We start from the raw sequence: 27,321 nt of genomic DNA on the forward strand, positions 1-27,321 counted from the left end.
CAGCACCTGGAACAGAGCCCTGTGTGAGGGAGCCAATGTGTAGGGAAATCTCTCTGATGAGGCTTTGAATTGAGACTTAAATGCAGAAAGAAACCAGGCATACAACTATCTCAAGATAGAGTTCCCTGGAAGAAGGAAGAGCAAGTGAGCATAGCCTGGACGGGGACATGCAGACACATTGGGTGACACAAAGGGCTCCCTGGCTGTGGTGCAGTGAGTGGCGCAAGATGAGCTGGGAGTGGCCGGCGGGGTGCAGTTCACCTTGAGCCTTACAGGCCTGCCCCAGACAGGCGCTTAGACTAGTAGGAGCAGCAGAAATGGGGAGACTTGGCTGGCTCTCAGCAGGGCACAGCACCCGCTGACTTGGGCTGTCGGATGGTTTCACCGGCTCTGGTGCAGAGAAGCATCTCCTCCAAGGCGGCAGCAGGGACGTTTCTAAACGTTCATTAAATAACATTCAGTGAAAGACTCTGCATCTAATTGTGCTGTGTTTTATTCATAGGAAATTGAGTCAGAATGATCTCTAAACTTGTCTTGCAAGCAGAAAATAATTGCCCAAGAAGTTATTTCCCAATCCTTCCATCTCCTTAGAAATGTAATTGTTATCAAAGCTTTACTGAAATCAGCAAACAATTTTAAAATTTGGTTTCATAGTCTTTGTTTTTGCAAGTATATTCAGAATGAACAGCTTTATTTCCCCCAAATACTCTCACTAATGTTATTTGATTAGAAACATTAGCATTAGTTACTGTGTTTCTATGTGTCTATAAAAAGTGGAGCTCCATTGGTTTTCTAGAGGTGGCGTATCTATTTAAAATACACTGAGAAATTGCATCAGTATAGTTGAATAGTTCTGAATTGAACACATTGAATATGAATACATCTAATAGATAAATTTACTGTCTTAAGTATAAAGATATAGCACACTAAGGCCTTTTTCCATTTTGGGAAAGAGATTTACTTAATAAAGAAATATGTGTTCACAATCATCGCCTCTCGGAATTCAGTGCTCCAGGTGAGAGTAAGTAAGCTGAGTCAGCCTGGCTCTGTTTCTTTGTTGTCGCGTTGCTTTACTTTCTTTTCCATTTTTTCCCCTTGGTTATGTAAACCAACATTACATAAGTGATATATTTCTTAAATTTCCTCAAGCAGCACTTGGATACGAAGTGCTGATGATGCTCTGATTTAGCAGGATGTTTCCCTGTAATAATGGTGTTAATTATGTAGCCAAAGAGCAATAAACTAACCTATGGTTTATTTATACACATGTCTACGTTTTGCTTTAAATGGATAATTCCTGCTTGTGGTGTTGAATTTACTTTCGAGGGTCAGTTCAAGAAATTGTTTCTCAGACTTCCCTAAGTAGCAATTTTAAAGGTTTTTTTGACATTTCAGTGACAATAGTTTTATAGAGAAGATAAAGTAAAACTCAAGATGAAATAATAGCAGTCATCAACAAAAATATGCAGAAATTATGGCCTTGAGAAATTTGGCTATCTGGGGACAGGAGCACACTTTGAGAACCACACAGGCTACCATACATTTAGATTTTACAAGTGAGTGAAATAGAGAAATCACTGTCAATCTCTGGATGCCAAATTGATATGCTAAGTTTCTCACTGTTTTCTAATTGATTAAAAAATAATTTTTTTCAGAAAGAAATACTGTTCATATTTTTCAGAAAGAAATCTGAGAAAGATTCTCTTTTGTTTTTATTTTTGCTATGAGTTTGGAATAGCTGGAGGTGTCAGAGAGACCAAAGCGTGCCTCAGGACTCACACGCAATGTAGTGGGTGCTGCACTCACAGGTCCACGGTGTGGCACACCTGTGTCCCGCTCAGACCACAGCAATGTTTGAGCTAAAGCTGTGGTGTATCTTACTCAGAACTTCTTCTCTTATGTTCTCTCTAGCTGGCAAGGCACAATAATAAGAACTGTAATTTCTGGGGGGGATTGAGGCTGAGAGAAGTCAAGATGACTTCCTGAGGATCACAAAGATCACGTGCACTTATGCCTGGAACATTACCCATCCACTGAACATTGTTTCCAACTATTTTAAGCATGAAAAGGTCTTGTACAAAGTGAATCACTATAAAAATATCACATGATGTAAAAAGCCAACCTATATATAAATGTCAGGTGTATCATTATTTACTTAGTAAATATTTGTTGAGTGCCTCCTTTTTTTCAGGCACTGTTTTGATGCTGCATATACATCAGTGAACACATCCAACAAAAATTCCTATCTTTGTGAAGCTTACATGTAGTTGGAGGAGTGAGATAATAAACCATAAAATCGTAAATAAATAAATTGTATAAGATGTTTGGAGTGATAAGTGTTTTGGGAAAAATAGAACAAGCTCAGAAGAACTGGGAATGCAAAGGCAGATGAGGAGGTTACAACTTCAATGGGTTGGTCTGATGTCACTCCATGGATAAAGTGACATTTGAGTCAAGATTTAAAAGATGAGGATGAGTCCTGTGGGTATCAGGGACAAAAGGAAAAGTAACTAGTGCACAGCATCTGAGGAGGTGTTTATGTGATGGGAAATGCAGCAGAACTGTGAAGAGGTCAGCGTGGTGCAAAGTGAGTGATTGAGAGTGAGAGTGGAAGATAAAGTAGAGCAGGGACAGTGGGAATGATGGAGGGAGGTGGTGCGCAACCTTGGGTTCTTACAGTGACCACTACTTTCTGCTGTGAGAGAAACATGGAGCCACTGGAGGGTTTGAGCAGGTAAGTGGTGTGTTCTGTTTTAGGTTTTAGAAGGAGTACGCTGCTCACTTGTGTCTAGCATAGAGGATGGGGAGGAAGCAGAAACAGCGGCTGGAAGATTATCGCTAAAATCCAGGTGAGAGATGCTAGTGCCCAGAGCCGAGGGGGCAGCAGTGATGGTGGTGAGAAGTATCCGGATGTGGAATACACCAGGGTTCAGAAGAGACAGCCAACAGGATTTCAGGATTGGTCAGATGTGGGATGTGAGAGATGTGAGGAGTCAAGCAGGACTGACATCTTTGGCCTGAACTGCTGGAAAGCTGGAGCTGCCATTACCTGAAATGGGGAATGCAAGTCAAACAGGTTTTAGGGGAAAGATCAGGAATTTCATCTGAAGTGTTCATTGGGTATCTAGATGGAGACAGTGAGTATTGTGTAAATGCAGGAGTCCCAGGCTGGGGAGACAAAGTTGGCATTGTATTTAAAGCAACGGCACTGGCTAAGATAACCTAGGGAACAAGTGTAGGTGGAGACCACAGGACCAAGGACTGATCCCCGAGCATGCCAGTCTGTGGAAGTGAATTGAAGAGGTCGAAGAGGAGGAACAAGCACAGGAGGCTGAGAAGGAGCTGGCCAGCGAGGGAGAAGGAAAACCAAGGAAGGCCGGTGTCTTGAAAGTCAAGTAAAGAAACTGTTTCTGGGAGGAGGGAGTGGTCTGTGACAGTCCTCATGCAGCCTGGCCGTCAGCAGTGTCTGTCACTGGAAGTTCTGGTTCCTCACATGCTACGTGTGGACCACTGGGGGTCGGCAGCAGGGTCTCAGGCTAAATCCCAGGCCTGATCCACCTGCGTCACACACCAGGATGAGCTGCTGAGCTGCTGAGCAGCCTGCAAGCCTGTTCCTGGCAGGATGGTTCAGGGGAGTTTCATAAATTAGAATCAAAGATCAAATGATACTGGGTGGATGCTAAGGGTAGATCAAGCCATCAGTATTTTAAAAAATCTCTTTAGGCAGTTCTTTTTAAAAAATTAATTATAATTAATTATTTTCTTGAGGTTTCACTGCTTTATAACATTATATAAATTTTATGTTTATATAATTATATTTTGACCTCTGTAAAGAGTACATCATGCTCACCACCAAAAGTCTAGTTATCATTTAGACAAAAAGAACAGACTAGTGGTTACGAGGGGAAAGGAGGGGTGGGGGGTGGGCACAAAGTGTGAAGGGGTGCACCTACAACATGACTGACAAACAATAACGTACAACTGAAATCCCACAAGGTTGTAAACTATCATAATCTTAATTTAAAAAAGTCTAGCTGTCATCTGTCACTGTACACACATGTCCTTTTATCCCCTTTCCCTCCTCCCTCCCCTCATCCCCTCTGACTCACCAATCTATTCTCTGTATCTATGTGTTTATCTTTCGGGTATGAGTGAAATCATATGGTATTTGTCATTCTCTGTCTGACCTATCTTGCTTAGTATAATATCCTCAAGGTCCATCCATGTTGTCACAAATGCAAAACATCATCCTTTTTATGACTGAGTAGTATTCCATTGTATGTATGTACATACCACGTCTTCTTTATCCATTCACCCGCTGGTGGGCATTTAGGTTGTTTTCAAGTCTTGGCTATTGTGAATAATGCTGCAATGGACATAGGGGTGCATATATCTTTTTCAATTAGTGTTTTTCAGTTCTTTGGGTAAACGCCCAGAAACAGAATAGTTGGGTCATATGGTATTTCTAGTCTTAATTTTTTGAGGAATCGTCATACTGTTTTCCATAGTGGTTGAACCAATTTATATTCCCACCAGCATTGTACAAGTGTTCCTTTTTCTCCACATTCTCTCCAACACTTGTTATTTCTTGTCTTTTTAATAAAAGTCATTATGATGGGCATGAGGTGATATCTCATTCAGAAAACTGGACAGCCACACAAAAAAGAATAAATGTAGACCATTGTCTTACATCATACACAAAAATTAACTCAAAATGAATTAAAGATTTGACTATAAGACCTGAAATCATAAAATTCCCAAAAGAAAACATAGGCAGTACACTGTTTGACATCAGTCTTAGCAGTATCTTTTTGAATATGTCTCTTCAGGAAAAGGAAACAAAAGAAAAAAATAAACAAATGAGACTACATCAAACCAAAAAGCTTCTGCTTCACAAAGAAAACCATCAACAAAACAAAAAGACAACCTACAAATTGGGAGAAGATATTTGCAAATCATATATCCAATAAGGGTTAATATCCAAAGTATATGAAGAACTCATACAACTCAACAACAGCAACAAAACAACCAGAAATAACTAAATCAAAAAATGGGCAGAAGATCTGAACAGACATTTTTCGAAAGGAGACGTACAGATGGCCAGCCGACACATAAAAAGATATTCAGCATCACTAATTATTAGGGAAATGCAAATCAAAACTGCAGTGAGAAATTACCTCATGCCTGTCAGAATGGCTATTATCAAAAAGATAAGAAATAACAAGTGTCGGCATTTTTAAAGTCTGGCCAGAGTTGAAAAATGCTGTTTCAAGACCTGCAGAATCTCTGAGGCTTAGTCCCAGGATGGCTTATAAATTCCTGCTGTTTTTAAGGTCATCCACACCTAGATGTCTCTGTGTTTTCTACTGTAAGAAGTGACCCTGAGGCCAAGTGTAAGTAGGGACCCAAGCGACTATGTTTATATCTCAACCCTTCATTCCCAAGCTGGGAGGGGTGAGATTTTCATTTACTCTTCTTCTCTGGAGAGGATCCCTTTCATGTCCCGTTTGGGATGTGGGGCACAAAGCTTCATAGGTCAGCTATAACGACAGAAACAGTAACCCCTCGTTGCTGAGGATCTAAGAGTCCTGTGCACACGTGCGCACACACACACACACTCAAGTCCAGACTTTCTGGTCTCAAATATTGGCTCTATCACCACTAGTTGTGTAATCTTGTTCAAATTAACTTAACCTTTATACTTTACAGGGATAAACGCAGGACGGTTGAGATTAACGTGAAAATACACTAAAACTCTCAGAATAATACTTGGAATACTAGAACAGTCCATGGAATGTAGGAGGCATTAACTAAATGTCAGCAATCATTTTACACTTACATGTAAATATCTACCCAGATGTCTAAGGAAGGCAAATACTAAGAACAGATTAATTTTTTCCTAAGTGGGAGTTAAGAGAACAAAGTTCTACAAGCAAAACATAGTGTTGGAGACCTAATTGAGTCTGCACAAGTAAAAGCAGATAGACGGAGTGGAAAGATAGAGAAAATGGGAAAAGCTGAAACTGGATAGAAAAGAAAGCTTGCATAGGGGGATGCTTGAAAGGAAGATGAGGCAGATGATGTCAAAGAGTAGTCGTGTTGGTTAGGAATTTTATTCAGCTGTTGACAAGAAAAAAATACAGTAATAGAGGCCTATGCAAGATAAGGGTTTTAGTTTTTATCATATACCGGAGAGACCAGGTGTAGGCAGTTGTTGGAAGTGGCTTTGGGACTCAAGGACGTCAGTGATGAGGTCTCTGACTTTCTTGGCTTTCTGGGGTTGTTTTGAGATTGCAAGATGGCTGCTCAACCCAGAGGACTGCAAAATTACGGGTGTTCATTTGACCTGCTCTTCTAGTAAGGAGTTTTACAAAGCTCTGCCCTACTGCTCCTGCTCACAGAACAGCACCACGGGATCCCTGGTGGAAAGGGTAGTTTCAAAATGTAATTTTTAAAATTCTGAGTTTGCTATAATGGAAAAGTTGAGGATTGACATTAGGGGGTCTAGACTCCTTAGCGACTTAACATTCACCCATACACCCTCCTCCTGCCACGGATGGAACACTCAGCCTCCTGAAGACAGATGACCCTGGGTCTCCTTCAGGCACTGCGTCCGTCAGCCTACAGCCCTCTCCATTGGATCCAAATGTGGCTTTAATGTTTAAAGGACGTTCAATGTCCTATAAACCAAAGGCAAGTTCTCTGCCCCAGCACACTCAAATTATATGAGTAAGAAAAAGGATAACTACAATAAAACCACTCATAAAATGGGAGAATGGGGAATATGTAGAAGTCACTGCCTATAACTGACCAAATGGTGTTGGGGAGGATGAGCAAGGACTTCCTGTCTTGGCTGAGGGTTGAGGTCCTGGATCAGGCCCTCTGGCAGCCCCTGGTCCAGATGTCTGCAGAAATTCTCTAGTCCTACCCTCCCTTGGCCTCTGATGGATTTTAACATTTGTTTTGAATTATACTCTTAAAAGAATATTCAATGAACATCTGTGTGTGCTAGTTCAAGTAAATATATTTACTGAATATATAAGACTAAATTCCAAGAAGTGGAAATTTTGGAAGTTAATTGCACTGAAAATTTAGTAGATATTTCTAAATTGTCCTCTAAGATATAGTTTATATCCCGTATTAGATAGTTTCTGTTTTGAAGTATCTCTTTAACACAAAGAATTTCATGGTCCCATATCTCACATGGTTGTGTTTACAGTTTTTGTCCCTTGATAAAATACATAACAATATCACTGCACTTAAAAAATTTGAGGTGCCAGCCCAGTGGCTCAGTGGTTAAGTTCACGTGCTCCACTTTGGTGGCCTGAGGTTCACAGGTTCGGATCCCAGGCATAGACCTACACAGCACTCATCAAGCCATGCTGCGGAGGCATCCCACATACACAATAGAGGAAGACTGGCAACAGAAGTTAGCTCAGGGCCAATCTTCCTCACCAAAAAAAAGAAAGAAAGAATTTTAGTTCTTGTGACAGCAACATCCTATATTTGAAAAATTGTTTGTGCATATGCACAAGGTGATTTGTTGACTAATTACTAGTTCACTAATGAATTAGTTGACTGATAATGCTTGGTGTATGTACCTTGGGGTCTGCTGCTCAGGGTTTGGGAGCTATGACTCTGGACCATGCACTCATCTACCTGCAGGCTCAGGCTTTAGCCCCTGTAGTGTTTGACACCAACTTTGCACATGGCTGGGCCTCTGAAAATATCTATTGATTGGTGTACCTTTCCATGTTCACTATTAGTTGCTTTAAACTGGGTTCCTCTCATCTCAAACTCACCACGTGGAGAAGTGTTGGTCTCACAGGTTCCCTCCCACCTTCCTGTCCATGAAAGGAGGCTTTGTGGTTTTCTAAGGACTCTGTTTGTTCATGTTTCTTTGGTGTCAACAACCACTGGGAAATAAGAAAACAGGGGACAGTCCTCCCCCTGTCTGGCTGCCTCAGCTTACCTGACATTGGGGCTGGGAGTCTAAAAGTGCCAGGACAGGGTTGCCAAGAGGACGAATAGGAGGTGTTGGGAACGGGGTGAACTGTGTTCAGTTGCCATGTGAAATGTACACTTATTTTTGCCATTTCTTGCAGGTATTCAAGAGTAGCCAGAAATCTGGACTTTATGTTCCATTGTAGTAAAACTAATTAAAAATAGAATATGACGTAGGCCAAACAAAGCAATCTGTAGGCTGTATTTGATCTGCAGTTTACAGATTTATAATTCTGTGCGAGGAGATCTTGAGGCTTGTGTTATATTTCATGCTATTTGATTTCTCTTTCTTGCAAATAGCAATCTGGATCTCGTTACCCTTCTGTAGTAATATTGTGTTGCACGCGTGAAGGGTTATTCCTGGCAGCGAGCCTACCTTCTGCTGGGGAGGACAAAGAGCACTTGGCTTGTTGCCATATCTGCTCCTAGCATAGTCAGCACTCAACTAACATTTGTTGACTAATATTTGTAGTATATTAATGCCAGGCAAAACAATTGATCTCCAAATTTTTGGGGTAAATACTGAGATGGATGGCAATCCTAATGTCTAGTGACAAGTGCCATACAAAATACAAAATCTTCCAAAGATTTGATAGTACTTCTTCATTTTATGCACTATTTTAGTGTTTTCATTTCTATTATTTCTTTTAGTTTTACTGAGAGGAGGAAAAATATTGGCTATAGATTGCTCAGGACCTTTCAGAACAAGGGATTATTTTTCTTTTTTTTTTTTTTAAAGATTTTCTTTGTGCTCATGAAATATAGCTGTCTGAAAATATATAGAGAGATTTCAAAAGTTCTGCTTCATTTATTATAAACCAGCTAAATGTCTTGGCAGTTCTAACATTTTGGTATCCAGACTGTTTGTTGCTCTCAGTGATCACACAAAAGAAATACTTGCTCAAATTATTTGCAATCTTGGTTCCGAAAATGTGGCCATCATTTGTTTTTCCTACCAAATCATGCCACCTTCATACCTTCTTATGTCCCGTTCTTGGAATCCAATGTAACCCTTTGGTTGAAGGCACTCATTGTAATAACTCCCTTATTATTATTCTCCCTCCAGCAAAGTAGTTCTGAAAGTGTGGTCTACAGACCCACGAGGGTCCCTGAGCCCCTTTCAGGAGGTCTGTGAGGTCAAAATTATTTTCATAATAATAGTAATTCTTTTTTGCCTTTTTTATTGTGTTAACATTTGTATCAATAGTGCAAAAGTAAGAGTAGATGAAACTATTGGAAGTAACTGGAATTAAGTCATCACATTCGGCTAGCAAGAATTCAAGACAACATTAAAATAAAAACAGGCTCATTTGAGAATGTCCTTCTACTGCATATCAAGGTACAATGGCTGTCTCAAGGAAAGATGCTTTTTTTGACTTGCTAACTGAAGCTTTCCAAAAAGATCTGGAGCTGCCTCTGCCCAGGGTGGGAATGGTGGCTCACTGAGCAGCAGGAGATGGATAGACAGTGCTTGCTTCAGCATTCACCAAAAGCTGGAGTTTAATGCAAGAAAAACAATGTGCATTCAATGATTTTTAGGAATTTATAGAATTATGTTGGCAGCCCCACAACCCGTTTTTAGAATGTTTTCATTACTCCCTAAACTTCCCTCAATCTCACTTGCAACTAAGCCCAGTTCAGGCAACCACTGATCTTCTTTTTGCTTCTTTAAATTTGCCTTTTCAGAGTATTTCATACAATGGAAACACATAGCATGTGGTCTTTTGTGTCCAGCTTCTATCATTTAGCATGTTTCTGAGGTCCATCTGTGTTGCAGCATCTATTGGTATTTCATTACTCTTTATTTTCGAATAACAGTCCTTCGTGTGGATATACCACATTTTGTCATTCCATTCACCAATTAATGGCTATTTGGATTGTTTCCAGATTTTGGTTCTTATAAGTAAGAATGCTATGAATATTCATAAAGTACCATTTTAATTCCTCTGTCAATTTTTAAAATTATATTTTGAGTTACTTTCTTTCAGTTATTGTACATTCCATCTCCAGAATTTCCATTTACTTTCTAGTTCTATACAATTTTTAACTCTTTGTTGAGATTCTTTATTTATTGCAATCTCAAACCATTCTCAAGTGGGGTCAGGATAGGAGGCCTCTTCCAAAGGAGACACTGTCTTGTAAGGGACAGAAAACATCAAAGGCTACTTTTTAGACAACTTCTGATCTCCCTATTCCCTATTCCCAACGACTTTACGTAGTTTGGGGTGGAGTGTTTTAATGACCTCTATTTTTTGAAGTTTGTTATTGTTTCATGAATGTTATATTCTGAATCTACCACAGTTTAGGAATTTGATATCCAAAAGTGACAATTTTTGAAACTCCAAAAGACTTTGCTGTCAAGACTCTTTTCTGCCATGAACTTCAAAAAGCTATTTCAAAACCCCAAAGGTATAATTCAATTCCTTTTTATTATTTTCTATTATGTAATCCTTTCCATGAAGTAATAGGAATTCTGCTTAAGTGAGAGAAAGGAACGTGGGATAAACTGAATAACTAGGACTGAGAAATGCATCAGTTAATATAGGAAAACATTACTTCACCATATACGTATATATTCCAAAACTCCAAAGAGGTCATGGTTGAAAATCGCAGGGGTCTTCTAATCTGTGACACAGAGTGAGGATGACAACAACAAATTATGAAGTAGTTGAAATATTTCAACTACAAGAATAGCTGTTCTTCACCCCATACACCTCCTTCTAACTCCCTTTATCTAATTTCTGATGCCAAACCTACATCTCCCCACCTCTGTCGAGCACACCAGTAGATTGACAGAGTATATTTTCCTTGCTTGACATGGCATATTTTCTTTTCTTTTTTTTTAAATTGATACACCTACATTGACACATCATAATCACCCAAAGTCCACAGTTTACACTTTGGTTCACTCTTGGTGTTGTAAATTCTGTGGCTGTGGGCAAATGTATAGTGACATCTCTCCAACCTTATGGTCTCATACAGAGTATTTTCACTGCCCTACACATCCTTTGTGCTCCACCCAGTCACCCCTCGCCCTCCACCACCCTTGCTAACCACTCATCTTTTTATTGTCTCCATAATTTTCCCTTTTCTAAAATGTCATATAATTGGAATCATACCATATGTAGCCTTTTCAGATTGGCTTCTTTCACTTAGCAATACACACTTAAGGTTCTTCTACATCTTTTCATAGCTTGATAGCTCATTTAACACTGAATAGTACTCCGTTGTCTGGGTGAACCACAGTTTATTTATCCATTCACCTACTGAAGGGCAATTTGGCTGCTTCCAAGTTTTGACAGTTATGAGTAAAGATGCTGTAAACATGGGGCTGGCCCCATGGCCAATTGGTTAAATTCGTGAGCTCCACTTTGGCAGCAGCCCAGGGTTTACTTGGTTCGGATCCTGGGTGTGGATATGGCTCCGCTCATCAGGCCACGCTGAGGCATCATCCCACATAGCACAACCAGAAGGACCTACAACTAGAATACACAACTATGTACTGGGGGCTTTGGGGAGAAGAAGAAGAAAAAAAAAGAAGAAGAAGATTGGCAACGGATGTTAGCTCATGTACCAATCTTTTTTAAAAAAAGAAAGATGCTATAAACATCCATGTGAGGTTTTTCTGTGGAAATAAGTTCTTATCTCCTTTGTAAACACTAAAGAGCACAATTGTTGGATATTGAAATAAGAGTATGTTTAGTTTTATAAGAAACTGCCACACTGTCTTCCAAAGTGGCTGTACCACTTTGCATTCTGACCAGCAATAAATGAGAGTTACTGTTGCTTCACAACCACAACCACCACCTAGTGTTTGGTATTATCAGTGCTCTGGATTTTAGTGTTATAATAGGTGTGTAGTGGTATCTGGTTGTTTTAATTTGCATTTCCCTGATGACACATGATGTGGGGCATCTTTTCATATGCTTATTTTCCATTTGCATATCTTCTTTGGTAAGTTATCTGCTGAGACCTGTGGCCCACTTTTAAATTTTATTGTTGAGTTTTGAGTTCTTTGTATACAGTCATGAATGGCTTACCGATGGGGATATGTACCAAAAAATGCATCATTAGGTAATTTTGTCATTGTGCAAACATGATATCATGTACTCACGCACCTAGCTAGTATAGTGTACTACATACCTAGGCCATATGTTACTAATTTTATGGGACCACTGTCATACATGTGGTCCATCATTAACCAAAACATTGTTATGCAGTGTGTGACTATATCTTGGATCACAGTTCTTTATCATATGTGTCTTTTGCAAGTACTTTCTCCCAGTCTGTGGCTTGTCTTCTCATTGTCTTGACATCGTCTTTCACAGAGCAGAAGTTTTTAATTTGAATGAATTCCAGCTTATCAATTATTTCTTTCATTAATCATGTCTTTAGTGTTGTAACAAAAATGTCATCACCATATCCAAGGTCATCTAGATTTTCCCCTATGTCATCTTCTAAGAGTTTTGTAGTTTTGAGTTTTACATTTAAGTCTGAGATCCAATTCCAGTTCAATCTGTGGTCTGTGGTAAGATGTGCGTCTTGATTGATTTTTTTGCATGTGGATGTTCAGTTGTTCCAGCATCATTTGTTTGAATCTCTGCTCCATTGCATTGCCTGTATTCTTTTATTCAAGACTGGTTAACTATATTTATGTGGGTCTATTTCTGGACTTTCTATTCTGTTCCTTTGATTCTTTTGCCAACACCACACTGTCTTGATTACTGTAGTTTTATAGTAATTCTTGAAGTTGAGTAGCTTCAGTCCTCCAACTTTGTTCTTCTCCTTCAGTAATGTATGGATTACTCTGGATATTTTGCTCCTCCATATAAACTTTAGAATCAGTTTGTCAATATCCACAAAATAACTTGCTGGTACTTTTATAGGGATTGCATTGAATCTACAAATCAAGTTGGGCAGAACTGACATCTTGACAATATTGAGTCTTCCTATCTACGATCATGGATTATCTCACCATTTATTCAGTTCTTCAGTTTTGTTCATCAGAGTTTTGTAGTTTTCCTACAACTAATATAATTGCTATTAGTTCCAGTAGGGTTTTTTTGGTCAGTTCTCCTCAATTTTCTACACAGGTCTTCTATGAGCAAAGACAGTTTTGTTACTGCCATCCCAATCTCTATACACCTTTTATTTCCTTTTCTTGCCTTATTGCATTAGCAAGAACTAAGAAGTGGTGAGAGAAGATGTCCTTGTCTTGTACTTGATCTTAGTGAGAAAGCTTAGTGGAAAACTTTCTCACTGTTAAATGTGATGCTAGCTATAGACTTTTTGTGAATATTTTTTATAAAGTTGAGAAAGTTCACCTCTATTCCTAGTCTACCATGAGTTTTTGTTGTGAAGGGATGTCAGGTTTTGTTAAATGCTTTTTTTCCATCTTTTGATATAGTCATGTGATTTTTCCTTTTTAGGCTGTTGATATGATAGATTGCAATTAATTGATAAGTCAGTTTTGCATACTTGGGATAAATCCCACTTTGTGGTGGTGTATAACTCTTTTGTATTTTGTTTGATTTGATTTGGTAATATTTTGTTGAGCATTTTTGCAGCTGTGTTCGTGGGTGATATTGGTCTGTGGGTTTCTTTTCTTGCAATGTCTTTCTCTGGTTTTGGTATTAGAGTAATGCTGGCCTCATAGAATGAGTTAGGAAGTATTCCCTCTGCTTCTCTCCTTTGAAAAAGATTATAGAGAATTGGCATCTCATATTTTCAACCTTCATTTTTCTTGTTTCTTGTTTTTTATTTCCAAGATATCAAAGAGATAAATTCATGCTAGTTAATAAATATTGATTAATGAAAGTGTGCTGTGCACAGATAATGTGTACAGATTAACAGAAATTTTTTGTAGATAATGCTGCACATAAAAGAGAGAATTTCATTTAAGGTTTGGCATTAAGAGGGATAAGGGAGCGAGAAGGGAGAATTATAGCAACCAGCAAAAGAAGTTCTGGTGCAAGATGTCTTTTGTGATGTCATTCACATCCTACACCAGCGTGTTGCCTGACTCTTATTCTGCTGGTTTGGAGCCCACTTTATACACACCTCTGAACCTTTTGCATATGTTATGTCTGAATATGCTTTTTTGTTTGTGTTTCAAAGATATTTGCTTATATTTCTTTCTTCCTTTGCAAACTTAATTTAAAAATTGATGGTATCCTCTTTTGCTGTTGTAGCCTGTAACCAAGTCTGTTGGAGGGAGAGACTGTCAATCCAAAAACCATAATTCCCTTTACAGGAATGGAGCCACTCTTCCCCACGTGTGTAATTCCTTTGTGGAAGTAGAGTGTTCTGTGAGAATTATTCATATTGTACCAAGGAATGCAAAAAATAAAACCTCTAATAATCTGAAAGAATGACAGCCATTAACAAATGTTTACATTTAATTTAATACCAGAAATGGTATTAGTGCTATATGGAATAGACTGTACCTTCCATATCATTTACTGTATCGCAGTGCACCTTCCATGTCGTTTACTGTATCCCTGTGTACCTTCCGTGTCATTTACTGTATCACTGTGTATCTTTCGTATTGTTTACTGTATCTCTGTGTATCTTCAGCAGGCCTTGGCATTTTAGATTCATTAAATACATCCATTGTTGGTAATCTCCTGAGTTCAAACATAAAAATATACCTGATATATATTTTATAAAATACAGTGAATACTATTATTTCCTAATTCATATAAATTAAAGCACCTAGTTATTTTGTTTGTGATTTTACAAAGACTCAAACTTCTTTAGAAATTGTCTCGTATAGAAACATTTGAAATTACTCTTTCAGATTTCAGAGGAAAAGACTTTTTAAAAAATTAAACCATTTATATTTTCAATACCTTGTAAAATATAATAGTGACTGCCAGGGAACAGACTTGTTCCCTTTCATTTTGGGGGGTATGGTCTTATTATTTCTTGCAGGATCAATTATACAAGCATTTAAATAATTATACTTTTCAAACTTGATTTCTGAATATTCTAGTTGATTGAAATAAAGACTTCCTCTCATCTGTTTATCTAAACAACAGCTTTAGTTCTTTTTTCCATGATACTTACGTCTGACATGAAGGAGTCATTCGCTAAACATTGCTGAATCAATGAATGAACGCCTGTGCTGCCAGACATTTGCAGGGCAAAAGCATGAACATGAAAGTTGTCACTTCCATTGAATGAAATCTCCCCTCAGATCCTGTGGTCTTATATTTTCTTTGCCTTAGGAGAGAAATTAAAGGATATCATTTTAAAAGTCTCTGGATTCCCTGCCTACCTGTGCAAGAGAGGAAGGTCAGCCCACACGCATCTCACTTCTTGCCAAGGACGGCACACCCAACCTGTTGCTTCCCCATCCCTGAAAGCAGTTCTTCTCACATTGTGTGTGCGTCAACCACCCAGGAATCTCCTTGAAATGCACTTTCTGTTATTTGTTGACCAACTGTAGGCCCAGTGCTCTCTGTTTTCAAGGCAATTTATGTTTTGTCTTGATACATGATGAGAGCCTGCTGAAGCTGGCTATTTCAATTTATTTACTTACAATATGAATAACCAATAAAGCATAAATGGCCACACTTATTTTCCTATGATGCACACATAGTTCAATCTTTGGGTTGATTATGAAGCATTGAGTTGTCTCCTTTGGATGCTGTGCAGATAATTGAATGCCATTAGCGATTAGTGAGTCTGCTCTGTTCACTGTCCTTATTCAGGGCCTGTTAGAACAGGATCGCATACTATTTCGAATCTCCTTTGTGATTTGTTTACTAAACTGAATTCTTCCATAGTTCAAGGTTCTGCTATTTTGTGGCTTTCTCTGTCTCTATAATAATCCCTTCTTCCATACTCTGAGCTAACTGCTAAATTCATTGTCATTTCATTTCCACTGACTTTTAAATTATTTGTGTCTGCTAAATTTTATACTTTCTCAGAGAAGAAAGGGAAATTAAACATGAACCATAGAGAACTTGAACAAAATACATGCTCCTGTTGTAGGGTGAGTGAATAAATATGCACTGAAAAGGCTCTAGTATGGTCTCCTGTCAAGTCTTTCATTTAGTTGATTCCACATATTCTTGTATCAAATCAGCTTTTCAGAGAGGTAGAAATTCCTACTATCAGCAGCATTTCTATCTTGATGAGAATTTTGTAGTAGAAAATTAACCACTTGCACAGAGAATGTAGCAGTTGGCCATGTGGACAACAGGGTGACAACTGCCTCTAAACAAACAGTTGGCTGTAATGTGGTAGACTCGTTTGTAAAGGTAAACTTGTAACTGAACTCTTTAGTGGGAACTCAGCTGTCGCATTTAAGGAGGTGTCCTTGAGGCCTCCATTACATTTCCTTCATCTGCGAAACGGACTCCATGAGAGTTTATTACCTGAATTTCCAACATGAGAGCTGAAATGAGACCATCCTGGGAATATGATGAAATGCTTAGAACTTCTTGAAGAAAAACATGCACATACAGATGCACTCAAATTTTTAAACACAACTTTAGGGAATTTGAAAACTCTAAAGTAAGATTAACTGAGGCTTGGAAGAGAAAGGGATGTAAAAGTCAGGTTGAGTTAGAAAGGGGAAGTTATCACTGGTGAGATGGAAGAAAACAAAGAAAGAAAATGAAATAAATAAGTTTAATGTACAGATTTTGTTCTTCAGATTATTAGCCTCTTAGCTGTGCATGCCTTGCAGGTAGACGATTTCCTTGAGAGTTCTAAGAAATTATTTACCTGAAAGATCAGTGGCAAAGATTAAAAAATGAAGGGAAATTGGTAATATGTACCAAGGAAAATGGCAATATAGAAATGCAACAGTCACAGTTTAAAGATTTATCTTAAAGAAATAAAAAGGGGTGAATGAAAATATGTATGTATATGAATGTTAGTTTTGGTGCTAAAAGACCAAAAATGCAGCCACCCCGAGCTCAGCAGTAGAGCATAGATCAATTAAATTTGGAATGCTGTTGTCAACACACCAGGATGCAATCATGAAAAACAATGTTGTAGCCCAATGCCTTTCAGATTTTAACGTACATGTGAATTAGTGTGAACTCCACTGGTTCCTTTCGTAGTTTTAAAAGTTTCAGAATCATTTGAGTTACTTTGGACGAGTTTGCATCTGTACGTATTCCTATCTTTAAACAGTAGATTTGGAATGAATTGATAGCCCAGTATGGTGAACACAACAGCTCTTGAGTTATTTCAATTCTGCCTTTTTATGTAACCACTTGGAGTTTTGTGTTTGGAATTTACAACAGTGGAACAGAGTTCAAATTGTGAGTTGTTATAGTTTTGTTTGAGAATGCAATTTTCAGTTCATCCATAAAATATATTCATTTGCTCACATGATTATTACTGAACATAATTTTGCTGTACGGAGCAAGAGAGGATGTTAAAAATGACCCGTTCCAGGGCTGGCCCCGTGGCCGAGTGGTTAAGTTCGCGCGCTCCGCTGCAGCCGGCCCAGTGTTTCGTTAGTTCGAATCCTGGGTGCGGACATGGCACTGCTCATCAGACCACGCTGAGGCAGCGTCCCACATGCCACAACTAGAAGAACCCACAACGAAGAATACACAACTATGTACCGGGGGGCTTTGGGGAGAAAAAGGAAAAAATAAAATCTTTAAAAAAAAAAAAAAATGACCCGTTCCAGGTGTCAATGTGCCGTGTACAACATTGCTGGTCCTGAGTGTTAAGCAGATGACGAGCAGATTTGAAGGTGCCGCACCCCCAGCATGTTCAGCTGCAGAGTCACAAGCAAACTAGCCAACCGCCCCTTCCATCCCCAGCCTTGGGGACAGTGCCAGTTAAAGACTGAGATAGAGGACAGAACCAGGCAAAAGGCCGAGCAGACGAGGAGGCGTCAGTTCATAAACACGGGAGACGCTTCCGGGACTTAACGGAAGTGGGAGCTGAGGCTCTGTGTAGAGTGGAGTCGGGAGGGATGAGCAAGTGAAATCTAAGTTGCCATTGTTGGTTTGTTCTTGCTGGAGCCCACAGAATGGTGAAGCTTGGGACACTTGTTTATACTCACTTGTGCTATGAACCTTCGTGAAAAATGGGAAGGCAGATATTTGTCCTATTTATCTTTGCAGCATACAAGGGAGCAGGTAAAATGCTTAAATATATCTCATTAGTAACATTGACAAATAGGATTTTAACTCAGGCTTTCTAATTTCCCTCTAATAGGTCATATATTAAAATAGTACAAATATATGGTATGTAGAAACCACAAGGTAAACGTTTTATTGAACTCAGTATCAATGAGATGCTCATGAAAGTAATACGTCCGCTTCTGTTCTCTACAGCTAGTGATGTGTAGAATTCACGAAAAATCTAGAGGAAGCAATCAAGATGTTACTAGAACTGGAAAATGATTTATCCCTAGAAGCATAATTTCATCTTGCTTCAAGCAAAATTGGTAGCCTACGTTGCAAAGTCAACTTAGAGATTTTCTTTGTTGAAATTACTTTGTTCATTTAATTATGACTTTATTTCAAAGTTGATCTACACTTTAAGGAATTATCTATAGTGAATATTTTTTTCTCTATCTACCATATGTTAAGAAAACATCTATGGTGTAAAATCAAGGAATATCTAGTTAAAGAATATGAGGCAATTATGAATCACAGTTTAAAATCTCATTTACAGAGAAACATGCTCTCTTTTTTTAATGGCTCCATTTAATATTCAGTATGGATACACCATCTTTCTGTCATCTCAGAAAATTTTAACCTCAGTCTCTTTGGTACTTCCTGCCTCCTACCCCCAAATTAGTTCCAGAAACATGAGTTATGTCAAGATACTGGGGATGGGGTAATTATTAAGTAACTACCTCAGTTCAAAGGGTGCAGTTGATATGTCACTGTTTGAGTGAGTGTGGCCTTTCTGACCTTGTGGTTTTTGCTAAATTAGTGTAATGCTTGCGGAATCTTTCTGGAAGGCAGAGCATGTTACCAGGAGTCATCATCTTGGCAAAACCTTTCCAGATCTTTATTGTTTTTCACAACTTCACCCCCTCCTTCCCTGCCCCCTGCCAAGGGCCTATTTTTGTTTTTGCAGTTGGGGTGTGTAGGAAGTTAAGGGGTCTTCTCTCTATGTGTTTTAGTCTAGAACATTTTGTTTACACCTTGTGTTAGTTTTCCTGTTGCTGCTGCAACAAATTACCACAACCTCAATGTCTCATAACAATACAAATTTATTATTTACAGGTCTGTGCAAAGATCAAGGTGTTGACAGGGCTGTGTGTTCTGGGGTCTCCAGGGGAGAATCCCTTTTCTTGCTGTTTCCAGCTTCTAGAGACTGTCATTGGCCCATGTGCCCCATGCAGCAATCGCATCATTTTAGACTGCTTCTGTCCTCACGTCTCTTTTCTGACTGTCTCCTGTCTCCTTTCACTTATAAAGGACCCTTGTGATTACATTGAGCCCACTTGGATAATCCCTTTTTCCACATAAGGTAACATATTCACAGGTTCCCAGGATTGGGACGTGGGCACATCTGGGTGGTTGTTATTCTGCCTGCAACACGACTCAAAATCACTAACCTCTCTGGGGCTCGGGCTTTTGGAAGCCAAAAGTCAGAGAGAAAAATCAGGGTTTTCCAATTTTATGCTTTATGTCATTCTACTTGAATCCAATTCTTTGCTTGAATGAGAGAAAAGCAAAATACTGAGAGGAAAAAACCAACAATCACAAGTCAGTATGGAATTTTTTTTTTATCACACTAGACGTGTGTTAAGAGAACTTGATTAGCTAAATGGGAATGTTTAGTGGAAACATAATGTTGATTATCAAGTATTCTATTATCACATGAAAGGGCACACTTACTGTTCTTTTTCTCCACTGAAGAAAATGCTGAAGATGTGACCTTCATACAAATTCACACACGTTAGATAAGTGAGATAACGTGAGGTCCCATGGTTTCCCTCCCTGTGGGTGGGAAAGAATCCATTTGGCTATTCAAGCATGATTCTCATATGGTAGAGGATAGCAAAGTCTATGTATTTGTGATTTATATACCATTTGTTATTGTTAAAATCATGCATGATTGGAATCTCAATAAAAAAGCAGCTTTAGCTTGTCATAAGCTAAACCACTGAAAATATTGGCATTGTTTTGAGTCTGTGTCTTTACCTCTGAGCAAATTAGAAAATTGCAACAATGTTAGATATTTTAGGAATCTAAACTGTGTTATGATAATTTATAAATCCTAAATTTACCTGAATCAGCCAAAATATTAGAAATAAAATCTTTTCCAGATCTTTTATTAATATAACATTATCAACTAAAACTGTACCATGCTGTGTGTGATTCTCAGGGAATATAAGCCTCTTAAATTTCCAAGAACAGTGGCCCAACCAATTGTTTGCCAGTTGGCAGTATATTCACACATGTGAATCACACAGAGTGGTGCCTGCCTCATGATGTGCTCAATAAATATTAGTTATTATTAATATTAGAAATAATTTTTATTCTTGGACGCTCTGACTAAATGGCCCAGATATAAGCACAGTAACAGAGATTTGTTTTCTGACCTAGCTAGAGGGATTTACTTTCAAACCTTGTGATGAGAACCAAGGGCTACCATCATGTAGGTCTGTGGCTTCTGATGATTAATATTCAGATGGGCATCAAATAATTCATGTTGGGCTCAGGATTCATAGGCTTGAAACCTCAAGAGGCCTGTAAGTACTACACAGAAAGATTTAAAACATGTTAATCTTAATTTTGAAATCTATTTTACTCATTTTATTACATAAATGACAAAAAAGATGCTTTGGATTTACTCTGCTAAACTTCTTTGAGAGACAGAACTAAGTCATTTAAATTTCATATCTAAAATTAAGAATTCATGCAAAGTTAAATGAAAATAATAGAACAATGGATATACATTCATTAATTTATTCATTAGTTCGGCAAATACTTCATGAGGACTGATTATATTTTGGATCTTTACTATTGCAGCAATGACACAAGTGTGACTAGAACGTTAGATTTTTGCCCAATCAAGTGTGTGTGTAGTGGGTAGAGAACATGTAAACAAATTATAAAGAATACTGCAACCCAACGATAGAGGCAGTTATAGGATATCAAGAAGTGAGCTCAGCTGAAATAGCTGAGGGAGATGAGTCTAATGGTATGGGAATCTGGGAAGGCTTCCAGGAGAGCATGCCTCTTAACTAATTATTAAAAGGTTCATAGGAGTCAACCAGGGGTAGGGTATAAAGCAAAGAGATTGCAGGCAAAATAGCCAAAAGGAAGTCCTGGTGGCTAGAATCAGAATGGTTCTCTGGCTTTATTTTTTCTACATTAGGATTCCACTCCCGTGTGCCACAGTTTTCATCTTCCTGTGGCATGTTCTCCTACATAAAGAATGAGGACCATGCCTTGATGAATGAAGTTTTCTGCTCTGTATCTTAACCTGACTATTGATTGGTTTGTGTATTGTTGGCTCTGAACATGTGGTTGGGTTCTAAGATCAGGGCCCAGTAGCAGAAATGACCAGGGAACTCATGGCTCACTCACTGGGAAACATGGGAAGAAAAGTCAGGGAATGGGACTGAAGAGGAGAAAGTTGGGCCAGGCACCTGAGTTCCAAGAGGAGGTGGATTGTGTAAGGACAGGAGAGAGTTGAGATGCCTGGTGTGAGGGGAGCATCACACCTTGGGGAGTCCATGGCAGAAGGGATCTGTATCAAGCAGGGCCAAGCCATTTCAGCAATTTCATCTGAACACTAGGCAAATTAGATCACAGGCAGAGTGCAACCGCATATACATGAAGTTGGACAAGGATAACATAGAAAGTAGACTCTGCTGTCTGGTGCATGGCTGGAGGACAGGGCAGGGTTTGTCTCTAAATCCTGGTCCCAGCTTGGAGGGATAATACTGGGCACTTAAGGAATCCAAGGAGAAGAAGCAAGAGTTGATCTCGTGGCTGCCTCCCTCGGCGTCCTTTGCTCTTATGCCTGAAACTCTTACTAAAGTGCATGGGGCATGGAGTAGAGACAATTATTTCCAAACCCTGTCAGATTGTGAGTGAGGAAGGTTGACATGCACCCTAATTGCTACATTGGATTAAAGAGTTATATGGAAGCCTACAGATATTCGGATTCTCATTTGGGACAACACAGAAAAGACTAGAATGAAGTGTATACTGATAGCAGACACACAAGGACTTAAAACATCAAGTCAACTTTTTGTCGCAGTAATTATCAATTAAATTTTAGCATTGGCTACCCAGTCACACTGCACTATTTAACATTTTGACATATTTTAAAAAGTTCTGGGTAACGAAACACTTATTGGACACCGGTTATACTTCTGGCACTCTGCCAAACAATGCACATATAGAAATTGTTTGAATTCCTCTCTTTTGGAGTTTCCAGTAGGAAAAAAGAGACAGATATGTAAAAAGATGATTAGAATAAGCTGAGACAAGTATTATGATAGAGTCATACTTCATACTTAATTGTGGGAGTGCAAAGAAACGGGTAATTCTTTCTGGTAGTTTGTGAGGGGGCTGGGGCTTGAAAAGGCTTCACAACAGAGAGAGCGTTGGAGTTGACTTTTAAAGCACGTACCGGAAGATGCTCCCTATAGATGTTGGGGTCCTAGGTGTTGGACATGGAGGACATTCAGGTCTGGGAAAGTGCTTATGCAGAGGCATTGGAATCCTGCAAAGAGATAATGGAGGGTTCATTGTGGCTGAAGTGAGAAGTGCTTGATGTGCGGTGAACCTGGAAGGATGTCTGGCATTGAGCTTGAAAGGCTGTGGAATTTGGCCATGAGGAATTAGTCATGTGCTTCAAAAATGGAAGTGACAGATAAGAGTAGTATTTTTGTAAGCATCGTACCTGTTTGGAAAACTGGTAATGAATAAAATCATTTATAAGAAACACCTGGAAAACAAAGACGGTATCAATCAACAGGAGTCCTCCATAAATGCTGGGAAATCACCTTAAGTCTGTTTCCTGAGGATAGATTAGCAGTATTTTTTTTGTGTGCAGAAATCAGTATAGTTCAAACATTCCAGATATTAATGCTTATTTTAGTCAGGATGGTTGTTTAGCAAAAACAGGAAGTAAATTGTTTTGGAAGTTCATTTAAAAGAATTAACAAATAGGGGAGATGACTTGGAACTTGCCAATGCCATTTACTTCGACTCAGTGATTCTCAACCTCAGATGCACATCAGAATTGGTTAGGAAGTTTTAAAATCGTATTCATACCAGCCCCATCTCGAGAGATGCTGTTTTAGTCTCAGATGGGGCCAACTGTAGTCAATTAAAGATGTTGCAAATCCCTTGTTACTCCTTTCAGGAGGTAGAGTCTAATTCTCTTCCCTTTGAATCTGGTGGGGTATTAGTGACTGGTTTGGCCAAAAAAATGTGGCAGAGAGATGTTCTGGTACTTTTGTGGCTGGTCACAGGAAGCCTTGTGCTGTTGTCCAGGATTCTAGCAGCACCAGCCCTTGGAGACTTGGACTATCTTCAGCCTCCATTTACCAGGACTGATTAACCTGCTGGAGAGACCTCACAGAGAGGCCTCGAGAATCCACAGTGAGCGAACAGGGCCCTGCTGAAGCCAGGTCTCCGGAAGTCCTCATCAGGGCACCAGGCACGTGAGAAGGGTTGTCTTGGACCCTTCGGCCAGCCCAGTCAGTGTAGCGGAAGAATCACTCAGCCATCCCTGCCTGAATTCTGTACCCACGAAACTGTAGGGTAAGATTTGGTTGCTGTTTTAAGCCACTAAGTGTTGGAGTGATGTTTAATGCGTAAACAGACCACCTGAACGCTCTGTTGTTAGTCGGGCTCCCGAAATGCCTCAGGCGACTCTAACGTGGAACAGGTTGGAGATCCGAGGTTCTGATTCTTCTCTAAGACATCTGCGCATTGGCAGCTCACATATTGGGCAATGCTAAATTTTGGTGACAGTTTTATAATTATGGAGGCTTTATTATGGGTAAAAACTATTATAATTAGTAAATCTGCTGTAAGACAAATATAAAATATCAAATTACTAAATATAAAATAGGAAAATTGTGCTTCAGGTCGTGGTCAGGAAACATATTTATGATTAAATGTTTTAATTACATTGAGAATCCACTGAATTTTTCCTTTTACATATATTAATTTAATAGACATTATTGGAAGAAAGAAGTATAATTTAGTTGGTTGAGCACTGAATGATCCCCTAATTCACATAGCTAGGAGCATTTTAGTTTAAAAACATTTCCATTTTGTACTCAGATATTTACATAGACTACATGACGTTCTCCAGGGAGCCTTGTCTTATATCATAGATGCCAGATTTGTTTACCACAAGCAAGCATAAACCAGGGCATCCTGCTAAAATCATTCTATGGATTTCATGGATAAAACATAAGTCCATTATCGACATGTTACAAGGAGACTGGACTGTGTCATCTTCCTTCTTTCTTTCTTTCCTAACGAGAGAGAAATTGATCTCAGGTCAGCTGCTGAACTCCTTCTTTCCTAGACATAAATTAATTTAGAATTTGTAACCCGTTTCCCTGTGAGAGACAACTCTACCAACTAGAATGTAACTCTTGCTCTTTTTCACCTTCTCCTGAAAGTAAAGAATTAAAATATTCTGTTAAAAATTGTTTAGTTTAATTTTTCATGTCCACTAACCCATTAGTGTGGTCATGCTATTTGTTTTAAATACAGTTAGAGTCGTGTGTTCCTGTTTGTAATCCATTTCCCCTCGTCCTTGCTGATCTCATTTGTTCTGTCTGTCCATCTATCCTCCACTACTGATGGCACATTATATCCTCTGTCGTTACAATGTTCTACTCTTCATCTCATTCTTCTCTTCCCCTCATCTTTCGTTTGGATTTTCCCTGATGGGTAAACCTTTGTCTGTTCTTTGCATTTCGACCTTTTCAAGTCATCTCGCTCTAGGCCTGTCCTTTGTCTGCAGCAGGTGTGTCCTGATCCAACTCTGAGAGGACTTTGTGTTTAGCACATACATTTATCCCAGTTACATTTATGAAGACGGCAGGTATATCCAGCCTTAATTACATCATTTTTTCCTTTTGGGGGGATGTATACAACATTTTTTCTTGGTGATTTATTTATATCTGATTTTTACTATCTGGTCTCTAATTACATTGCTTCCTCTCTATCTGGCCAGAAGGAAGAAAGCAGTTGTAACTTAGAGGACTGACTACTTTTTATTCCCAGGTGGCAGAGAGGTCACATATTGAGACTTCGGCTTTCTCTTCTTCTTACCCTGGGCTTCCTGTTGCAGCTCAGCCTGACATACAGAATGGACTTAAGTCAACTGGATATACTCTGCCTCTGTAACAGGTGCTCACCAACATCCTTCACATGTCAACTTGGAAATCAGCTGCAATTCGCTGTTACCGAGGACTGGATTATGTAAGGAGCATCGCAGTCGGTTTTATTTTGTTGTTTGTTTAAAATATAAGACTTGTTTCTGTCAACAGCAGAATAGCTCTTAAGAGTCAGAGTCAAATCTCCAGTTTGTCAGATGATCCTGCCCCCACAAACTGAGTGATTTGGCCATCAAAGTTCTCGCCTCAGCCCCAGGTGCGCGTGAGGAACAGCAGGCTTGAAAGTGCTTCCCTGTCCTTTGAGATTTCCTGTATGAGGCAGCATTTCTCAGGGGGTCCCCGAGATGGTGTCTTCTCCCTGTATTTTCCCTGCACTTGTGCCAGCCCACTGAGCTCTTTTGATCCCTGCTGACCCCACACGGGCCTTGACTGTGTGTTTAGGGAGTGAAAGCGTCAAGGCAGGAGAGGCAGGCACTCTGACCCAAGCACAGACCTTCTTGTCAAGTTTCTCCAGCGAACAGGGGAAACAAGACGATCGTTTTTGACAAGACTTTTCCTTCAGATTCGGGAAGGTAAGTAACGCAGTGTGATCACTCTCAGAACTTATAGGTGGAACCCTTCTCGTGAAATCTCCAACAGTGACAGGGTGCCTTTCTGTAGCTAAAGTGCTGCTTCCTGGGCCAGCTTCTGCGTGGTCTCACTAGCAAGCTCCTGGCTTATCCTTGTGGAAGCCCTTAACTAGAGGCACCATTGAAACTGTCACTCACCTGGACCCTAGGAGCAGTCCAGCCCAGTGACAGACAGAGGCAAATCCCTGACGTAGACGTTTCACTGGGTGGCCTCAGAGAAGAGGACCTTACACATTCAGGGGATGTTGGCTCTCGTTGGGGTATGCGAGCTCACCTACACAATTCCCACGTTCTCCTTCCAGGTCTACCTCTTTCTAGGCTTTCCAATAATAAGAACCTCCATTTGGCATTTTGAGGATGAGAGTATTTTTAGACTTTAACCAAGATTTAAAGATTTTAGGAGTTTTAGCAAGATGATTGTTATAGTACCTGGATCATAGTTGGCATTCAGTGGATATGTGGTGATGAATGAATGAGCGAATGAATAAAATGGATGTACGGCTAAACATCATAACTCATAGTCATTCTAATTATAACTCATAATCATATTGTAGGACTTTAATAGCTGTTGATTGAAGGCTTAAATTCATATCTTATAAAACACTTGACTCACCTTAGATTAATCCGCAAACTGAGGAAGAAATAAGTTACTAATTTCTACAAGATCAAGTCACTTGATATACACCCTAAATTCCACAATTTTCCCTTAATTTCAGAGCAACATTTTAAAATTGTTTCAAGTTGGACAATTTCAACTTTCAGGCAAACCTTCAAATAGTGACACAAAATATCTTTCTTCTTTTTTGTTTTTGATCTCTGTTAATAATAACTTTACCCCTTGGTTCTTTTTTCCTTAAACTTTGAATTTGTGTACAGTCTGCCTGCAAACGGCTTGCTTTCACAAGGCCACAGCAAAATAGAGTATCTAAGTCAGCTCCTTCACTGCCACCAATGAGACATTTAATGATGGCTTTGCCTCCATCATTTTCTATCACTGTATCGCTGTGGGTTCCCCACCCAACATCATGAAGTTTTACTCATGCAATTTAAGTGCCTAATACGGATGCTACTGGTTGTTTTAATTTCGTAGTAAAATTAACTAGACGTTGGTCATAAGACATTTTGTCTAAGTGGCTTTAATTATGTATCTGATCATGTTTTCTATCTTTCTGTCTCTAAAGATAAATCTATATTATTACAAGTGAATGTAAACAATATCATTAAACAAAGTTTAAATTAAAAAATAAAAAGATTAAAATATAATTTAATGACATACATAAACCAACGAACTTAAAATAATTAAATATCTTTGTTGAGGTACAATTTGCATATCAAAATATTCACCCGTTTTAAGTGTACAGTTCA

The sequence above is a fragment of the Equus asinus genome, chromosome 3 (genome assembly GCF_041296235.1).
Source record: "Equus asinus isolate D_3611 breed Donkey chromosome 3, EquAss-T2T_v2, whole genome shotgun sequence".
In the NCBI taxonomy this organism is placed as follows: domain Eukaryota; kingdom Metazoa; phylum Chordata; class Mammalia; order Perissodactyla; family Equidae; genus Equus; species Equus asinus.